Raw genomic sequence first — 19,491 nt, 5'->3', positions numbered from 1 at the left:
GGAATCGCTGAACCAGTTTCCTGTTCTTCAAAGCTGCTGGCTCAGGCATTTACTTCTAAGTGAGGGCCAAGAGAATACCTTGCTATTAGAACTGTATGTCTGTCACCAGGTTGCCTTAGAGTCAGCATTGGACTAGAAAGAGGAGCAAAACAATGTTCTGTGTAACATCTAATATCCCAATAGATCTGTGATGATTGGGCATTTCCACATTTCATTCTGTGTTCCATTTATTTTTTATAACTCTTTCTAACATACCCTTTGTTTTTCCACAGTGGAAATTATAGATGACTTTCCTATATCCTTGTTTATAAAGATCAATCACATGAGCCAGGCATCGGTGCTGCACACCTATAATCCTAGCTCCTCAGGAGGCTGACATCTGAGGATCATGGTTGGAAGCCAGCTCAGGGAAGAAAAGTCTCCATGACACTCTTATTTCCAATTAACAATTCAAAAACTGGAAGTGGTGCTATGGCTCAAGAGGTAGAGTGTTAGCCTTGAGCACAAAGAGGCTCAGGGACAGCACCCAGGCTCTGAGTTGAAGCCCCACAACTAATTAAAAAAAAAAAAAGATTAATAGCATGCCCTAGAAACATTTAAGTACATGGTCACTTGAATGTCAGATACTGGCACCCATAAATAAAATCTCTACAAATTTGATAGCCATGAACATACATTATTACAAGTAAACTCAATTATTGATTTAAAAAATAAGCATATTGTTATCAGTAATATGATTGTCTTTTAAACAACTAGCCTTTTAAACAAACTAGCACTGATGGCTTAGACCTATAATACTAGCTATTAGAAGGCTGAGATCTGAGGATCACAGTTCTAAGCCATGTATGGCAAAAAGGTCCATAAGACCTAACTAAATTAGCAAAAAGCTGGGAGTGGAGGTATGGCCCAAGTGGTATAGTGCCAGCCTTGAAGGAAAAAGCTGAAGCAGAGTGAAAAATCCTGAGTTCAAGTCCTGAGTAACTCCCACCAGCCAGTCCTTATGTAGGTTTGGGGCTTGAATTTATATTATCCTGGATATTAGTGACCTGAAAATCCATAAGCTGAAATTTTTTTAAGTTAAGCCTCCAATGGAATTATTATACTTAGTAAGATAGTGTATCCATGAGACAGGAAGTAGCTGCCACGAAAGAAAGAAATTTGAAGAGAACTTTCAAGAAGTAATTTTAAATATTCTTTGCTATTACATGAAAGTACCTACTCTTGAAAGTTGTTGTAAAGATTAAATAATCTACATAAAACACCTACCCCTACTACCTTTTCTAGCAAAAGCCTATGGTTTGAACTGTACCAACCTTTTCAATAGCATCCCATTAATCATTGCTATACAAGCACCCCAAAGCTTAATGTCTGAAAACAATCGTTTAATATTGTGTTTCCTGGTCCTTTGTTTACATTTAGTAGACACTTCTTGTACAGAGACTTGTGGTTAGTGAAATGTCTGCTAGGGTTGTAGTCCCCTAGGGATTCACTGGGCTAGAGTTCAGTAGAATCCAATGAAAGATCATCTTGAGATATCAAATAGAACACCTACATCTATGTAGCCTCTTGAGCATAGCAGCCTGGAGGTTGTTAAACATACACAATGGGGCTGGGGATATAGCCTAGTGGCAAGAGTGCCTGCCTCGGATACAGGAGGCCCTAGGTTCGATTCCCCAGCACCACATATACAGAAAACGGCCAGAAGCGGCGCTGTGGCTCAAGTGGCGGAGTGCTAGCCTTGAGCAAAAGGAAGCCAGGGACAGTGCTCAGGCCCTGAGTCCAAGGCCCAGGACTGGCCAAAAAAAAAAAAAAAAACATACACAATGGCTCAAGGCCCAGCACGAATGGCTATATGAGCAAAATAGAAGCTATACCATCTTTATGATCCACCCTTGGGAGTCGGCACACAGCCTAACTTCCATGATTCCTCAACATGGATTCAAAGGAAAGAGACTTGGGCTTCATGCACGGATAGGAAGATCATGTAGTGTGAAGTTATTTTGCTGACCATGTTTGGACAAAACATTTTGTCATATTTGAATATTTCACATGCAAATTTTGATGGCTTAGTATAATCATTTCAAGATTCCATTAGACTATGGCATGTTAGTAGAGTAGTATGCAGGACTTGGTTTTACTGTCATTTTCATTAATGTCACTATCTGTTGTCATTGCACTGGTCTCTAATATTCCACTATCCTTTTTGTTTATCACTCTTAATTTCTATACTGGAGACTAGATATGTAAAGGTAAATAAATGGGTAGATGGATGGATGGGTGAGTGGATGGATGGGTGGATGCATATGTATGTATGCACAAAGGTAGGTAGGTAAGTAGGTAGGTACATAGATATATAGATACAAAATTATATTAAGTTTTAGCACTACATTTAGAGTGTGGCTCTGGGTAATAAATGAATTGACTCAGTAAAGAAATATTCATAGACCTTTTGTATAACTTTGGACTTTACAATATGTGTGGGAGATTAGAAACCATACCTCTAATAGTATCCACATACTTCATTCAAGGAGTATAGTTTACATTTTTTGTATTACCTCATACATGTTACAAAAGCAAGTTATATGGGGGGAAAAAGGTAAGATATTTTGTGTATTTTAAGAGGGATAAAAATAGTCACTTTTCATGCCTTCGGTTCAAATTCAAATTTTTATATATTAAACATTTTTATGTTTAATGGTGTAGGGAAACACCTGTGTAGACAATGCTCAGCAGAGATTGCCATGTTAATTTTAATTATCTTACTAACATTAACCTTGATATCTGTCAAACATGATTATTCAAAGAAAATAGTTGAAATTCAGCAGAACTTCTTTGAAAGAAAAGAGAAAAAAAATGACATCTGCACTTTTTATCCATTGCAAAATGATACAAATCTTAAAATGAGCAAATAGTTTCTTTATTGCCCTTTTATTTTAAAGTATCATTGCTAATGTTGGCATATTTTGCTAGCATTTTTATAACTTTTGGGACATATCTTTTAAAGTTTAATAATTGAGAGAAACTGGGGCCAGGAATGTGGCTTAGTATTAGAGTGCTTTCCTAGCATGCATGAAGCCTTGGGTTTGATTCCTCAGTACCATATAAACAGAAAAGGCTGGAAGTGGCACTGTGGCTCAAATGGTAGAGTGCTAGCCTTGAGCAAAAGAACCTCAGGGACAATGCCCAGGCCATGAGTTCAAGTACCAGGATTGGAAAAATAAAATAAAAATAAAAATAATTGAGAGAAACTAAGCTCATTTTTCTTTTCTGAGCAGTGAGTTTCCCCACATATGTTACTGAGAAGCCAAGCATACTACAGCACAGTAGTAGATTATTCAGCCACGACCTCTCCAACCTTCCATCACCACTCCCATTTCCTTGCCTTAGTTATGTGGGTATTTCAAGTTACAATTTGAAATGTTCACTTGAGTAGTTGCTTCCACTTTCATCTCATATAAGAACACTGGTATATTGTACTATGGATTTTCCTTAGAAAAAAGTCCTATCTGAAAAATAAGACAGCTTAAAACCACTATGTTTAGTTGTTGTTGCTGCTGTAGCTATTATTGGTACCATAAGCTTATTATTAGAGCAATTGATTTACATTTACTTTCTTTCTGGGAGGTATTAAATTATTGTCTAAGGCTTCTTGCCACATTTACAACTGTAGTAGATGAATGCTTTCCTTAACATGGAACCAATAGTATCATTAATGACTTTGAGTTAGTATGTAACCATAACCCAAAGGAGGTTATTAATAAAAAGAACCCTGGGGCTGGGGATATAGCCTAGTGGCAAGAGTGCCTGCCTCGGATACACGAGGCCCTAGGTTCGATTCCCCAGCACCACATATACAGAAAACGGCCAGAAGCGGCGCCGCTGTGGCTCAAGTGGCGGAGTGCTAGCCTTGAGCGGGAAGAAGCCAGGGACAGTGCTCAGGCCCTGAGTCCAACGCCCAGGACTGGCCAAAAAAAAAAAAATAAATAAAAAAATAAAAAAAAATAAAAAGAACCCTTATTGAGTTGATTATAAGTCAGCAAGCAATATAAGAACTTTCATTCAACTACCTTCCTTCAAGATTCTCATGGAATTGATAAGTATAATATAAACACAGGACAAAAATCTTCAAAAGCTGCAGCAGTTACAGGTGAACCCTAGAGCCCTTTCAGTGTAAGGCAGGTAGGACCACATAGAAGAAAAAGAGGAAAGGCCAACCTATTTCTCCATCTAATGAACAACAGTACCAATCATGATGAATAGCAATGGAACTCCTTCAAGAGAGAACTCTTAGTGTTGTATAGTGATAGATAGATAGATAGACGTGGGAATAGATAGACTATCTGCTTCTCTTTGTGTGTTGGTGAGTCATTGGCCTTTGTTGAAACTCCGTAAATCTTAAGGGCCCCTGAGACTTGATTCATTAGGAAGAAAGCATGCTAGATGGACATGCACTGTGGCAAACAGGAAGCTTTAAGTGTAAAAGCTTTAAGCTGCTTACATAGCAGCTTCTGTACCAAATGTCATATAGTTTTGCAGAGCCACCACTGGTTCTTGTTCACTTCCTATTTCCCATATACACATAACATCTCACTCAAACTCATATATACATGCATATATACACATATATATACACATACATACATACATACAAATATGTGATTATAAAAAAGCCACTGTATTAAAGCAAGAAAATATAGATGCCATGATTAAAAATAGAAGAATGGATAGCTTACTTCTATAATCCCAATTCCTTAGAAGGCAGAAAGAGGATGGTGGTTTCCAGTGTGGTATGAGTGGGAAGGGCCTTATTAGTGAGATCCTATCTCAAACAACTCATTGGTCATTGTAGGGAACACTTGTAATCCCAGGTATGTGGGAGGAATAGGCAGGAGGATAAGAGTCCAAAGCTGTCCAGAATAAAACACAAAACCCTATAGGAAAAATAATTAAAGCAAAAAGGGGTGAAGATGTGGTTCAAGTGGTAGAGCACTCGTCTAGCAAGCATGAGATCCTGTGTTCCAAATGCCAGTACCAAAGAGAAAAAAATTAAATGGACTTTCAGATCAAGAGTACAAAACCCACCCATGATAAAACCTTCACATCTTCTACACTTTTGACATGTGGAATGCTGTGCATGTGACCATGTGTACACATACATACATGTATGCCTTTTAAAATAAAAATCAAAAAAACAAGCAATGGGGGCTGGGGATATAGCCTAGTGGCAAGAGTGCCTGCCTCGGATACACGAGGCCCTGGGTTCGATTCCCCAGCACCACATATACAGAAAACGGCCAGAAGCGGCGCTGTGGCTCAAGTGGCAGAGTGCGAGCCTTGAGCGGTAAGAAGCCAGGGACAATGCTCAGGCCCAGAGTCCAAGGCCCAGGACTGGCCAAAAAAAAAAACAAGCAATGTCTTCCTGCCCCAGAAATAGGATGAAATCTGTCATGATAACTAGGGTCTTTAGCCTCAGTGGGTCACAGAACTGAGACAAGCAGTTGGAGCTAAAGACTTTACACCCACACGGACCTCAGTGTTGCCCCAGCAGTGTGCGCTTCCTTCTCTTACATTACTCTTGTATTAGACATTAAAAATTGCAATTGAGCAGCCATCTGGCCTGCCAGTTGCTGAACGGAAGCATCTTCGAACAAGTGAGAACATAACCTGCCACAACATTCTTGGGAGTCAGTTCTACAATATATATGTATGTATGTATACATACACATAGAGACACACACATACACATATGTCAGGCACTATAAAATGTCCTTTACAACAGTTTTTTTGAAAGTTAAAAAAAGAATTTTAATCATATTATATTTCAATAATCTCAACTATTGGTATTTTTACAAAGAAAATAAAGATGTGCATAAATATATGCATATTTGGATATTTTCATTACAGCATTTCTTATACCATAAGAGAATGGCTATTCAACTTGTATGAAATGACTATGTATAATTTTAACTGAACCACCTGAAAATGTGGATCCCCTTTTCCCCCTATCTACCAAGCAAGCACAGGCCTCCTGCTTACATGCCTTTACCAATTCAAGTGTTCTCATCCAAAATTAGCAATGCTTAACTCTTAAAAATAAAATGTCAGTTGATTCGCCATCCTTATTCTTTGTTTTCTGAAAATACTTAGAAGTTACTTAAGCAGATGAGAGGTTTTAAGAGAACTGGAGGGAAAACAGTAGAGCAACATTGGAAATGGTTCATGACTTTTCTTTTAGATCCTGCTGTTAGATCCAGAGTCATACTTGCTACAGCATTTCCTCATTCTGTGGATTCAAGGCTTCACACTCCCATCATTGCTTTCCTATATCTTCTGAAAGCATACTTCTATTGCTAGTATGACTTTAAGGAAAAAGCATGCTTCCTTAATGAATGCCAACTACACCATTTAAAATGGGCAATATGGTTCTCACTTCCCCACAAAGTATTGTGCAATTCATACAGTATTTCTTCTCCTAGAACTGGGAAATATGATCCAAAACTTAGGAGAAAACTTACTATGTTATTGTGGAAAGAACATTTCACCTGTCCTACACAGAAAACTTGTTACCTTGTGATTTAATTTTTCTAAGTCAGGTATTTACCACTGTAAACATTCTTGAAGTCTAACTGTCAGAGAAAATTTTGAGCTTATGTATTCTCTTGTATTGTTACAGATTGAAAGTAGGTCAGTGCTCTAGGGTTCCATTAAGAAAATATATCAAATTTAATCTCCAGTGGAACAAAAAATACCCTTCTGGTACCAGGAGCCAGTGGCTCATGCCTATAATCCTAGCTATTCAGAAAGCTGAAATCTGGAAAATCATAGTTTGAAGCCTGCCATAACAGAAAAGTCTACAGGACTCCTTCAAAATAACCAGCCAAAAAGCCAGGTTTGAGGCATCATTCAAGGGGCAGAGCACCAGCTGAGCATGCAAGCTAAACAGGTCTAAGAGTTCAAACCCTAGGGCCACCAAAAAAAAGAAAAAATAGTGTTATTCTAATAGAATAGGAGATACAAAATATAGTCTTAGAGTATTTGAACAGTATTTGAACTCTTCATGAATTATGAACATCCCGTGGCCCCTTTGACTAAAAAGGAAAGGAAGTTTGAGAGGATTATAAAAATGCTGCTTTCCAGGTTTATTAAGAGACTAGCTGCCAAAAGCAGTCAGCTGCTGTTATATTAGAAATACTCTCGTGAATCTTCTCCTGAACAGCCTTCCCTCCTCACCATGTGAAACTGTCTCATTCAGTTCAGTTTTCCCAGTGCCTAACATGGCACCACACACATAACGACTTCTCAGTGGTTGATGAATGCATGAACTGACTTAAGCTATTCATCTGTAAATCTGAAAAGCGAAACAAACGTGCCTTTTCCTTCCATGGTGCATATCTTTCTTAGGACTTTAAATCAAAAGGTAAGCATATTTGTATTTGTACAAGGAAGAAAATGAATGATCCAGATGAGGAAATGCCTTCTTGCAAATGGAAAGGAGCCCTTTATGTGTAATAAGAATTATGATTATTTCAGTTTCCTTTATTTTTTTCCTCAGGCTACAGAATTGTATTTAGTTTTTTATGAGACACCATTTTAGGGCTAGTAAATGCTGGGAGCTTAATTGATTCCAAATGATACTGGCATAATATACTCATTTGTTCTGTCTCTAGACTGTGTCTTCCCAGCACGTAAAAAGTACAACCTCTTTATAACCTGACAATAACTGAAATGTCTTTATCTTTTATTCATATTCGCTTTGAGCTTCCTTCTTTATAGACCTGTAATAGAAACAAAATTAAAGCATTATCTGTCTGATAAATTGAATGCCTGATACATCGTATTGTACCTCATTACTAGCAACTTGTGAATTCAAGGACTTCCTTTAATTCCGAATTGCCTTGTTAGACATTGCTGATGACAAAAATGTCCCTGAATTCAGCTTAATTTGCATAACATATTAGTAGAAATTTGGCAAAATTATCTATTTATTGCTTTTGCTGTCCATTTCAAAATCATCACATTGCTTTAACCTACACAAAAAATAATATTGCAACTCTTAAAGTTATTATTTATGAATTAGTAAATGATGTCTGTTGATATGAAACATTCCTTTTGAAAAAGTAAACTGACAAATGCTCATTGACCTTGCATATTGCCTGAGAATTCTTCACTTTCTCCAAATAGTTGAGCAAGGAAGTATTTGGATTGTTGAATATTCTGATTATATGACCTTAATGTATATGGGACATTATACATTACAAATTTTCAGACATATCATACTTGCTTTGTTAATGTGTATTGATGTCATGCTATGTACAAAGCCCCATGGTTGTTGTTAAGACAGAGACAAAGTTGAACCAAGTATACAGTCTGCCCTTAAGGAGCTAGGTGTTTGAAAAAAAGGAGGGGGGAAATCATGAGTGGGGTTAGAGGCATAACTGAAGTGGTAGAGCACTTCTTAGCAAACAAGAGGCCCTGTGTTCAAACTCCATTACTGCCAAAAGTAAAAATTTTTAAGACTGACATACATATCATACAAACTGCTTAATGAACCACTGATACTGTATTAAACAAGGCCAACATGAAATTTAGGCTTTGATTGGCACTTCTTGGAAAATATGTAATAAATGTGGATGGGCACTTTTATACTTCATGTGAAGTATTTAGACACCTTTTTTTAAGCACCTACCAGCTATGTTGAGACAGTGACTTTCATGAGAACTGGTCCTGTGTGTATGTCATCCTTTATGACATGTACGCTGTCATGCCTATTGAGTCTTTGCTTTTTTGTCACCCAAATTGGTTCCACTACTGATGAGAATCTCCAGTGATACTCATAACATACAGTCATAGTTTCTCCTGCAGCTTGAGTGTTCTTGAAAGAAAATGATTTAAAATGCCAGATGCACTTGCCTTTTCAAATTGCTACCTTTTGAAAGGTACTAGTGTGTATTTTAGAATGATTTCTCTCTTTTAGGAAAGTGGCAGTACCTTTAGTTCTAATAATATAAGCAGAACAGATAAACCATGTTTGTAAAACTTGTGTCTTGAATGTATGTGGTTTTCCCCATGCATTGTCTTTTTGGGGGGTTTTTTGTTGGTTTTATTTTTTGGCCAGTCCTGGGCCTTGGACTCAGGGCCTGAGCACTGTCCCTGGCTTCTTCTTGCTCAAGGCTAGCACTCTGCCACCTGAGCCACAGCGCCCCTTCTAGCCGTCTTCCATATATGTGGTGCTGGGGAATCGAACCGAGAGCTTCATGTGTAGGAGGCAAGCACTCTTGCCACTAGGCCATATTCCCAGCCCTCCCCATGCATTGTTAAAGTCACAAATTTTGTGGTTATCCCCAGCAGTCTAATTGAATCCTAGCTGAATTTATGTCAGTGATGATTCCTTGCCTTGTGTACATAGGGTATATCCAGGCGATAGACATGATAGTGTGGTGGTAGCTCAGCCTAAGTACTATGCTAGCAATTTGAGAACTAGCTCTGTGTGCCTGTGCAGTAAGTACTCATTGCTATTCCACCCCACTTCTATTTCATGGAGAATTATTACCAGCTACAAGCAAAGGCTACTGAGTTAATGGTATTTTCACTGCAGAAATTACATTTTACTTTTAGCCTTTTGCTAAGGGATTTTTCTAGTTAGGTACTCAGCTACTTAAAAGCAAAATTATTCTCCAACATTCATCATTCGAGGAATTGAAGTTTTTGCCAGTTTTGTAATCTACTTAAACAGGTAGAATGGTGAAAAGTCCACATTTAAAAATTATATAGGGTTATGGGAAATGAAGCCCTTTGATGTTTCCTTTAAAATGAATAAAATAAATTCCTTACTTAATAACTAGTGTATGGACATGTTACTGAAGAATTATGGGGTAACCATGGATTTAAAGGAGGAGAAGTAAGTTGATTTCCCATTGCTATCATTATAAATTACCACAAACCTAGTCTCAACTAACGCAAATATATTTTCTTACAGTTCTGAAAGTCATAATTTCAAAATGGCTCTCACCAAAATCAAAGTGTTAACAAAGCTGTATGCTCTTTAGGAGACACTAAGAAAGTCTATTCTCTTGCTTATTCTAGATTCTATAGTCTACCCACATTCCTTGGGTCATGGCCTTTCTATCTTGAAAGCCAGCAATGACCAGTCAAGCCTTTCTCATAACTCTTCACATGATACTGGCTCTTCTACATCTAGTCTACTTTTAATATCCTTTGTGAATAAATGGACAATCTATTTTCAGGTCAAGTAACTGGTAGCCTTAGTTCCCTTGCCATGTAACATAATGGAGTCACAGGTTTTGTGAATTAGGACATGGATATCTTGGAGGTATTATTCTGCCTACAACAGAGAGATAGGAGGAAGGCCACGTGGCAGGGGAGGGGGGACAATGAATGGATGGAATGCACACTTGTGAAGATGGGAGGAGGAATACTAGGGAACTACTGAGATGGGGCTGTTTGTTAGACATGAAGAAATTTAGTTTGCCTGGAGCTGAGTTTGCCAATCTTTTTTTGTTTTCTCTAAATTACCAGATAAGTAAACCTTGTAGGATTTATGGCTGTAGTGTCTGTTGCAGCTACTCTACTCTGCCATTATAGCACGAAAGCATCTGAATGTTGAAATAAGCATAGCTGTTTTCCAGTTAAACTTTATTTATAAAAACAGATGGCAAGTCAGGTGCTAGTAGCCCATGCCTGTAATCCTAGCTACTCAGCAGGCTGAGATCTGAGGATCTCCATTCAAAGCCAGCCCAGGTAGGAAAGTCTGTGAGACGCTTAGCCCCAGTTAACCATCAGAAAACCAGAAGTGATACTGTTAGCTCAAAATGGTAGGGTGCCTTGGGCAACAGAGCTCAGGAACAGCATGAAGGCCCTTGAATTCGAGCCCCACAACTAACCAAAAAAAAAAAAAAAAAAACAGGTGGCAAGCCAGACTCAGCCCATAGGCGATTGTCAAGCTTTTGTCTGGAGCATAAATAATATAAAAAGGAGAAACAGGATACATTAGGAGTTGGTCATAGGCTGTCTATAAACACCTGGTAAAGGGTTCTGAAGAGTTTTAGCTGTAGTAAGGAGCCATTGATGCTATTTGAGCAAGTATCAGTGTGATCACTGCTGTGGTTCAGTTTTGTCTGGTCTACTATGGTGCAAATTGAAGAAAACGAGGCAGCAATGTAGAGAGGGAATGGATGTTGGGAGTGGGGATTTAGCGCACTGTGTAGAAGGAAAATAGCTGCATAGCCTTCTCAGTAGTCTTCCTGCTTCTGGACTTCTCCCCTATATTCTATTAGCATATAAATCAGACCACACCTCTCACACAGCATTCCTGTTATACTTCCAGTAAGATACAAACTCCCTAAAGTGGATTCACAAGGTCCTTATTGTGTTTTTTATTCCCACTAGCTGCCTTATGTTTTTGTGTCTACCACTGTTCTCTGCTTAGTATATATTGATATTTTTGTAGTTCATCAGACATGCCAAACTTAGTCCCATCCCAGGATCATCACATTAGCTATTCTAACCTACCTGGATGATATTCCTTCATACCTTCACAGCCTCACTTCATTCATTTCTCTGCTCTAATGTCACCTTTTGAAAGACTTTTCCTGATCAACCTCATGACGACTACTACTAGTCACTTGTTCGCATTTGCCTTACTAAGACTTACTTGCCACCTGATGGTGTGTCTTCCCTTTGAAGTGTAAGCTGCAGACAAGCAGGCCTTCATTTGTGTTATTCACACTACTGACCACAATAAAATGTAGTAAGTCAGCCATCCAGTAAGGATTTATTGGATAATTAAATACACAGCATCGCAGGAGTGGATCTTGTAGGGCTAATAACAGGTAACATGAGGAACAAGGAAGAGGAGAAAAGACAATACTGGATTTTTGAGCCTGGATTGTTGGAGATTAGCAGAACCTTTAAGAATCAAGGAACCCAACAAAAACAGATGAGGGAGAAAGGAAGAAGAATAGCACGTGAGAATACTAAGATATGTTGCAAGGTGTCTAGAGGGAGTTAGGAGGGGGGGGTCAGGATTTACAGTTGATGTTTGGGGTTTAGCAATGTATTTTTGGTGTTCTGGTGGTTAAAGTCCTAACAGGTATAGCAGGAATCTTTTGTGACAGCTCAAGAGAGAGGAAGGGACTAGATGGAGATCAGTCAGACTGATAGGAGTAGATGAAGAGTAGGCTGTTAGAGGTATGGGGGTCTGAAGGAGAGGAGAATTTAAAAAGAATTATCAGCACTGAAGAGTGCCATTAACAAAATGGCATGTGAGAAAGGGGTGGGCTTTGACAGTAAGCATTTGTAACCTGTAAGAAGTTTCAGTGGGCTGGTAAGGGCAAAAATATATTTCATTCCAACACTGTTTTGAATGTCAATGCAATCTTCCTTCTATGAGTCATAAGACATTTCAGTAGCTCTTGGAACCTCTTTTAAACTCTTAGAGCCTCTGTATAACCCTAGTTTAAATGGAATAGGACTAAGAAAAAGAAGATATAGAGCATTATATATTGAAAATATTCTGGGATAAGAATGAATTTTAAGTGCTCTTACCGCCTCCACCATCACATACATACACAAAGTAACTCTGGTGATATATTAATTTCACTGTATATTTGTGTAGCTATGCCACATATATTGCATATAGAAACACATAATCAAAAATGAACTAAAGGAAAAATGTTTTTGAGAATTCATCTGAAATCAATAGCCCTATATTATGTTGAAAGTTTCTAATTTGAACAAATCCATGCCTATGTCCAGATTTTGGTGACTCTCATGAGATGTGCTCTTCAAGCTGTCAACAAGTTGTCATTTAACTGTGTGCACAGTTTTCTAAATTGAGAAGTGCTAAGATAAGAGGGAAAGTGTTAGTTAGGCCAACAATATTTTTGTTTCATTTTTTTACTGACATAAAAGTGGAATTAAACTTTATTTTTTAATTTGGCATTAAACTTTAATTTGGTTATTACCTAAAGATTTTCAAAGAGTGAACAAGTGGGGGGGGGGAAATTCCAAAAGGCAATTATTGTGTACAGTTTAGCCTAATTACTTTCAGTCTATTTTTCTGGCTTTTGACATAATTTTGCATGACTTGTCATTGTTGCTATTTGTATAATAGAAAGATAGTGGCCCACAGAATAGTCCACTGTGTTCATTGGCCATTGACCTCTGTTCAAATCATGCCTTTTGTCTCCTATCTGCTTCATGATGTTAATGAGTGTTTTAATTTGCCCCTCAGTGTTCTTACCCATAAAATTGAGGAATAACTGATTCTTCTGTGAGCTTATTTGTTCTGATATCCAGTGAATAAGGCAGAGATGACCCTATCCTTTTTCCACCTACCTTATTGACATTGTTCTCCTTTCCTTCCTTTCTCCTCTGTTTCAGCTGTGGTTTTGATGATGTTTTGTGTTTTTGTTTTCTTTCTTGATTTAAAAAATATTATCTTTAAGTAGTTGTCCAAGGGAGGTATCATTTAACAAAGCAGTATATGAATACAATGCCTCTTGATCAATGTTACCCCTTTCAGCAATCTTATCTCCCTTCAACTCACCCCTTCCCTTCTGTTTCTTAGTTTTCTGGTATATATAGTGAATTCTTGATTACATCCTCCTCCCATCTTCCCTTCTCCCCCCCCCCACCCTTCCCTTGCTTGTACCCATTTCTTATGGTTGTCTTGTTGAGTTTTTATTTCATTTCTTTAAAAAGATTGTACTATTTGAGCTCTCTGTAGCATCTATTATAATTTAGTTAATTTATTTGGAACTGCTTGCATATACCACATGGCATGTTTACTTACAGATTTATAGGCACATTGTGTCTACCACTAATGAGTGAGACCATGTAAGCTTTGTTTCTCTGGGTCTGGTTTACTTCACTTAGTATAATTCTTTCCAGGGTTTCCCATTTCCTTACAAATGTACATCATTCTTTCTAATGAATGTGTAAAGTTCCATTGTGTATATATACAACATATTCTTAGTCTTTTCATCCACTAAGGGGCATCTGGATTGATTGCATATCTTGGCTATAGTGAATAGTGCTGCAATGAGTGTGGTTGTGCTGGCAGTTTTATTGTAGCTTTGTCTGTGGTCTATTGTATAGATTAGCATTGCTGAATCATAGAGTAATTCTATATTTAGTTTTTTTGTGGAACCTCCATACTGTTTTCCAGGGTAGTTGATCAAGCACATTGATTTTTAATTACCTGCAACATAAATTATTGTAATCTCCAGATATAATGGTGGTTAGCAGCCATCATTCCTTCTGGGAACAAGACAAAAGGACAAACTGGGTACCCATTGTGCATTTTAGTCATCTGTAATACCCTCAAACTTTCAATGCATACAGTCATCACATTAAAGTCAGATGTAGCCTGGGTCTGTTCTAGGGGGGTAAAAGGATAATAAACTGATTACAGCACTTGATTAGCTGAATCAGAGTTATTATCCTAAGAAACCATTAACCATACAATTATAATCAAATGACTGGATGAGCTGTTTACAGTAATATGTTCCTTGGGGCACCGTGCTGCCAGTGTCTGTGCTGTGTGCACGTGATGGAAGAGAAATGGTTCTAGGACCAGGCTCCATGTGAACTATTTAAAGTCAAAGAGATCCCAAGGGAGAATTGTTTCTTCATTTGTTTACATTAGGAAAGGCTTTACATTTAAGTATTATAAATAGAAAATTAAGAAAACAGATCTTGAGGAGGTAACAAACAGTACAAGAAATGTATCCAATGCCTAATGTATGAGACTGTAACCTCTGTACATCAGTTTGACAATAAAAAAATTTTTAAGGGGGGAAAAAAAAAAGAAAACGGACCTTGTTCATCTTTTGGTTAAAAATAATTGTGAAACAGCATTAATGCAAATCCTGGCTATAAAAGAGTGGGCATCTCTGTCTCAGGTTCATGATGGAAAACAAAAATAATCCCTGAGTGTCACATATGGTCTCTATTGTAAGTAATCTCAGCTACTTGAGGTCTCAGTTTGAGGACAGCCCAAGCAAAAAAACTTAGCAAGACCTCATCTCACCAACAAGCAGACATGGTGTCCACATTTATATTCCCAGCTATGTGGGAGGTAGAGGTAGGAAGACCATGATCCTGGCTGGCATAGGCAAAAAGCACAAGACAGTATCTGAAAAATAAAGCAAAAAGGGAGATGGGGTGGCAGGGGGCTGGGATAACTCGTGGTAGTTATAGAATACCTGCCTAGCATGTTTAAGGTCCTGAGTTCAAATTCTCCTTATTGAGCATAGTGGGCCCAATGCTATTTCCTATATTTCCCAAAACCAACCTTGAAGTTTCTTAGGCCTCTTCTCTATCACTGTCTTGATAAATCAAAAACATATATGACTGTGCAGGATTATATTCCTAGCTTTTGGGAAGTAGAAATTGGGAGGACCTCTGTTCAAGCACAGTACAAAGGAAAAAAATTCACAAGATCACATCTCAACCAATGAAAAGCTGGACACGCTGGCTGAACCTGACAGCTATTCAGGAAACATAAATAGGAGAGTCATAGACTGGGCCAGCCTACGCATAAATTTGATGCTTATTCGAGAAACAGTTAAAACTCAAAGGACTGGGCCATGCTTGACAAGCTCAAGGCCTTGAGTTCAAATCTTAGGACAACCATCAAAAAAACTGAAATACCTATAGAGATTTGTGAACTTTAGCCTTTGCTGAATATCTGTCTCTTAGAACTATAATGGAAGTGGTTATCTGAAGTTTGACCTGTTTGTATTGATACAATTCTGGCAGAGATCAGTGCGGTGTATTTATTTATAAACTATACGTTGGAAAGTTTTTGAAACACCAGTGCTATCCTTGTATTGCTTGGAAATATGGTAAATTGACATTAACTTAAGGAAACAGACTACTATGGGTTTTTCTAAGTATCTTGCAGTAAATCAACCTCCAAAGACTTCCTTAGGAAACACATTGACCCCTTTATTTAAAAAAAAATTTTTTTCTTAAACCATCTAGCTCTCTTTTATAATCTGAAGGTAAATTATATCAATATGAAATATGGCTTGCTATGGATTTGAAGAACCAAAAGTTTATATGATTTGAATCCTACCCATTTTATAGTTTTTTCCATGTTCTCTTTGTTCATCGTTAACTAAGAAGAAAGACATAATTGTGTAGCATTCTCACCTCAGTTCATATTCTACAATTATCTCTTATGTGTGCCTCCCAAAAGACAAGTATATATCTCTTCATGAATTTGCTGAATTTTTAATTATACCTTCATCTTTATCCTTTGGAGCAGAAACCACTGATGTTCTCTTTTACAAACTATGATAACAATGATGCAAAAACAAGCTGTTGACTTACCTGCTTGCACCTCGAGTCCACTCCTATTGTAAAATAATTGCTGAGCAGAGCTCTGCTGGCAGTGAACCTGGAGCAGAGACTTGAAGCTGAAGAATAGGGACAGCCCTTGGGATGGAACGATATCACCCTCCAGCACTTAGGACCATTTTCTTTAGTTTACAAATCAAATTCAATTCTGAAGGAAATTCAACAACTCCGGCATGATTTATATGGTAGATTTTCTTTTTTTTCTTAATTGTTGATGGAAATTTTTGCTTAGGTGTCCTATCTAAGTTTCAGGAATCCAATATAGGTATAAAGACAAATTCAAGGGTCTCTAATCCTTTGACTGTTTATATTTCAATTAAATTGCCTAACCTACTTCTTAAGGCTCAGGACTGGAAAGTTTAATGTTGAAGCAAACACACTGATAAACATACTTTTAAATATCCAAAGGAAATGGCACCATCTCCTGAAGACCTGATAAATGCTCTCAAAACATTGCTGTGGGACAGGTATGCATCTGAGAATACTGCTTAGATACTTTATTTTCAAAATATTTTGTTGGTATTTGTGTTCTTTCTGGTGACTATTAGTGCCTAAATCACAACACACAGATAAGCATTTACCATAACAATTCAGTAAAGTACAAAAGCGAGCAACTCTGGGAATATGCTGATTTTGATGAGACAACACTCCAATGCCACAGAAACTTACCTGGTATTTAATAAAGCTTCAAGATTTCCAGTAAAGCACAACTTTTATTAACTAGCTTTTTGTCTAGGCTTCCCTTGGTGTATACTGACTAGAAACTTCCCCGTATACAGTGGTAACATGCTAAAACTCTGAAGAGCTTATAAAGGGTAATTGTGGTTAGAATTAATTTTGAGTTAACCAACTGTAATTACAATGGAGATAATTGTTAACTATTGTTTAAATATGATTTTCTTATTTGAATAGTAGGCAAAAGGGGGAAAAAATTGTCCCTTATTCTTTGCTCATAGCAATGCTGCTATGTGACCTAGATTTCAAATCTCTGTAGTATTTCCTGTAGAAAATGCATCTATTCCCTCTCCACACACCTACCACTCACAGTGAAAATCTGAGTCAGCTACATGGAGATATATCTGTATAAGGGTTTTTAATCAGCTCTTTTATTAATGAAAAAGTATGTAGCATTGTAATGCTGCACATGTCTTTAAAAGAAGCTAGAAGCAACTAGGAATATTTCCAATGAGAATTTCCTCAGTAAATAAGTATGTAAAGATTCACTCTCAAGTTGTTTTCTTAATAATATTCTTTTATCTATAAATAGATAATTTTTAATCTGAAATGATCTCAGAATTCTTGATAGGCAAAAAGCATGACTCTTAAATGATATTGTGTGAAAAAAAATATCCTTAGTCTACATCTCTCCATACTCTCTCCTGCTAGTATCATCTATATCGTCTCATTTTAGTGGGTAGTCATGCTCTAGAAAATGAACAATCCAGTTGTATCATATGGCAAATGTTACCTGTTCCTCTTGGCTCAGCCCTTAGTGTGAAAAAAAAAAGGCTAGTGGTAAGGTTTTGATGTTTGGGTTTTTTTTGTAGCCTGTCCAGATTTTTATGAAGACTGAAGATCTGTGGCAGTCACTATGCTGTAATGATGCTATTAAACCATTAGCTCATGTCCAGATTATTTCAATCAACACACATCATGTGGCTAAAGACTTTCCAACACTTTTAACAAACAGCACCAGTTTCACTTAAGAATTCTGTATCATTTCTTTGTTGATTTTTGTTTTCCTTTTGGGGGTTGGGGGGAGGGGGAGGAGGATGGACTGACACAGGGTCTCACTATATAGCCCAAGCTGGCTTCAAACGCCTGACCCTGCTACCTCAGCCTCCTGAATGCTGAGATTACAGACATGTACCACCAGGCCTAGCAAAAATTCAGTATCCTAGAGCAGATCTAAAAGTAAAATGGTAGTTTCAGCTGTATCTAAATAACATCAAACATCTGTTTTACAAGCAAAATATTGACTCATCTAGCTGTTTCTAAAGGTTTAGTTGTTAACATTGTATGAGCAAAACAAGCAGATAATTGGCTGAATGTTTCTAGTTTGAATTCAAGGGATTTTTTTTTTGTTTAGCATTTTTTTCTTTTATACTCGATAGTCTCAGAGGACTTCTGCAAAGCTGTTTCGTTTAGGATCTATTCATTTGCTCAAACATCACACTTCTGCTCTCTACTATGTGTGCAACATTGCATTGAGTAGAGAATAAAGCAAACATAGTCTTTCCAGAACATATACTTACTAGGTGGTAATTGTACACTTTTAAAAAATTTAGTTATACAGGTAACTATAGTAAGTCTTCTAAAAATAAGAATAAAATATTCTTTTGTTCATCAAACATTTTAGGGCCTAGTAGGTGTCAGACATTTTGCTAAATTCATAAGAAAATGAATAGAACAGCTATAATCCCTACTTAATAGATCTTGTGATTAACTGGGGAAAGCCTTACAAGTGCCATTTCAAAATGAGAACTACTGTGGCCATAATTGGACATGTCGCTGTGTTAGAAATTGAGGGAGGTGAAGAAGCCAGGCCTTTCTTCATGGTAAGACTTAAGTAGAAATTTGAGATATGACAGGAGCTACACTCCTGGTAACACAAGAGCACTGAAGGCAGAAGCAAAGAGCTGCCTACTCAACGTGTAAGTGGGCCAGAGTAGATTCCCTTAGTGTGATAGGTAAGATTGCAGGGAGGATCAGCTTTGGAGAAATATATCAAAACTTAACTTGAGGAAAATTAAATATAGGTTGCCTATGAAACTTCCTAGTAAAGACATTACTTAAATGGAGCCAGAAGCAAAAGATTAGCTAGATAAATAGGTGTGAGAGTCTTCAGTATACATAATATAGATTTTTAAAGCGCTGAAGATTCTAGTCTCAACAGGCTACTAGGGACATTTAGAACTATAGAAAAGAAGAAACTAGACTAAAACAACATTCATAAGAAAGCTAGGACAATGAAGGACATGTAGTTTTGTGAAAACCAATGGAACTGTAATGAAACTTAATAGTATTGGGTCTGTTTCCCCCCACACACACACACACACAAACAACTCTTTATTCACTGTTAGACATTAGTTGTATGCTTTACTT

The 19,491-nt window shown here is 37.4% G+C and overlaps 1 protein-coding gene across 3 annotated transcripts in view; it reads left to right on the top strand.

The window, feature by feature from the left end:
• Stxbp4 (syntaxin binding protein 4) overlaps window positions 1-19,491 on the top strand; it is a 121,864-nt gene that overhangs the window by 78,422 nt on the left and 23,951 nt on the right. The window lies entirely within an intron of this gene.

This window comes from Perognathus longimembris, chromosome 17 (assembly GCF_023159225.1).
Source record: "Perognathus longimembris pacificus isolate PPM17 chromosome 17, ASM2315922v1, whole genome shotgun sequence".
Lineage (NCBI taxonomy): Eukaryota > Metazoa > Chordata > Mammalia > Rodentia > Heteromyidae > Perognathus > Perognathus longimembris.
Note: the sequence above shows the minus strand (reverse complement) of the source record. Positions and strands in the feature narration are given on the sequence as shown.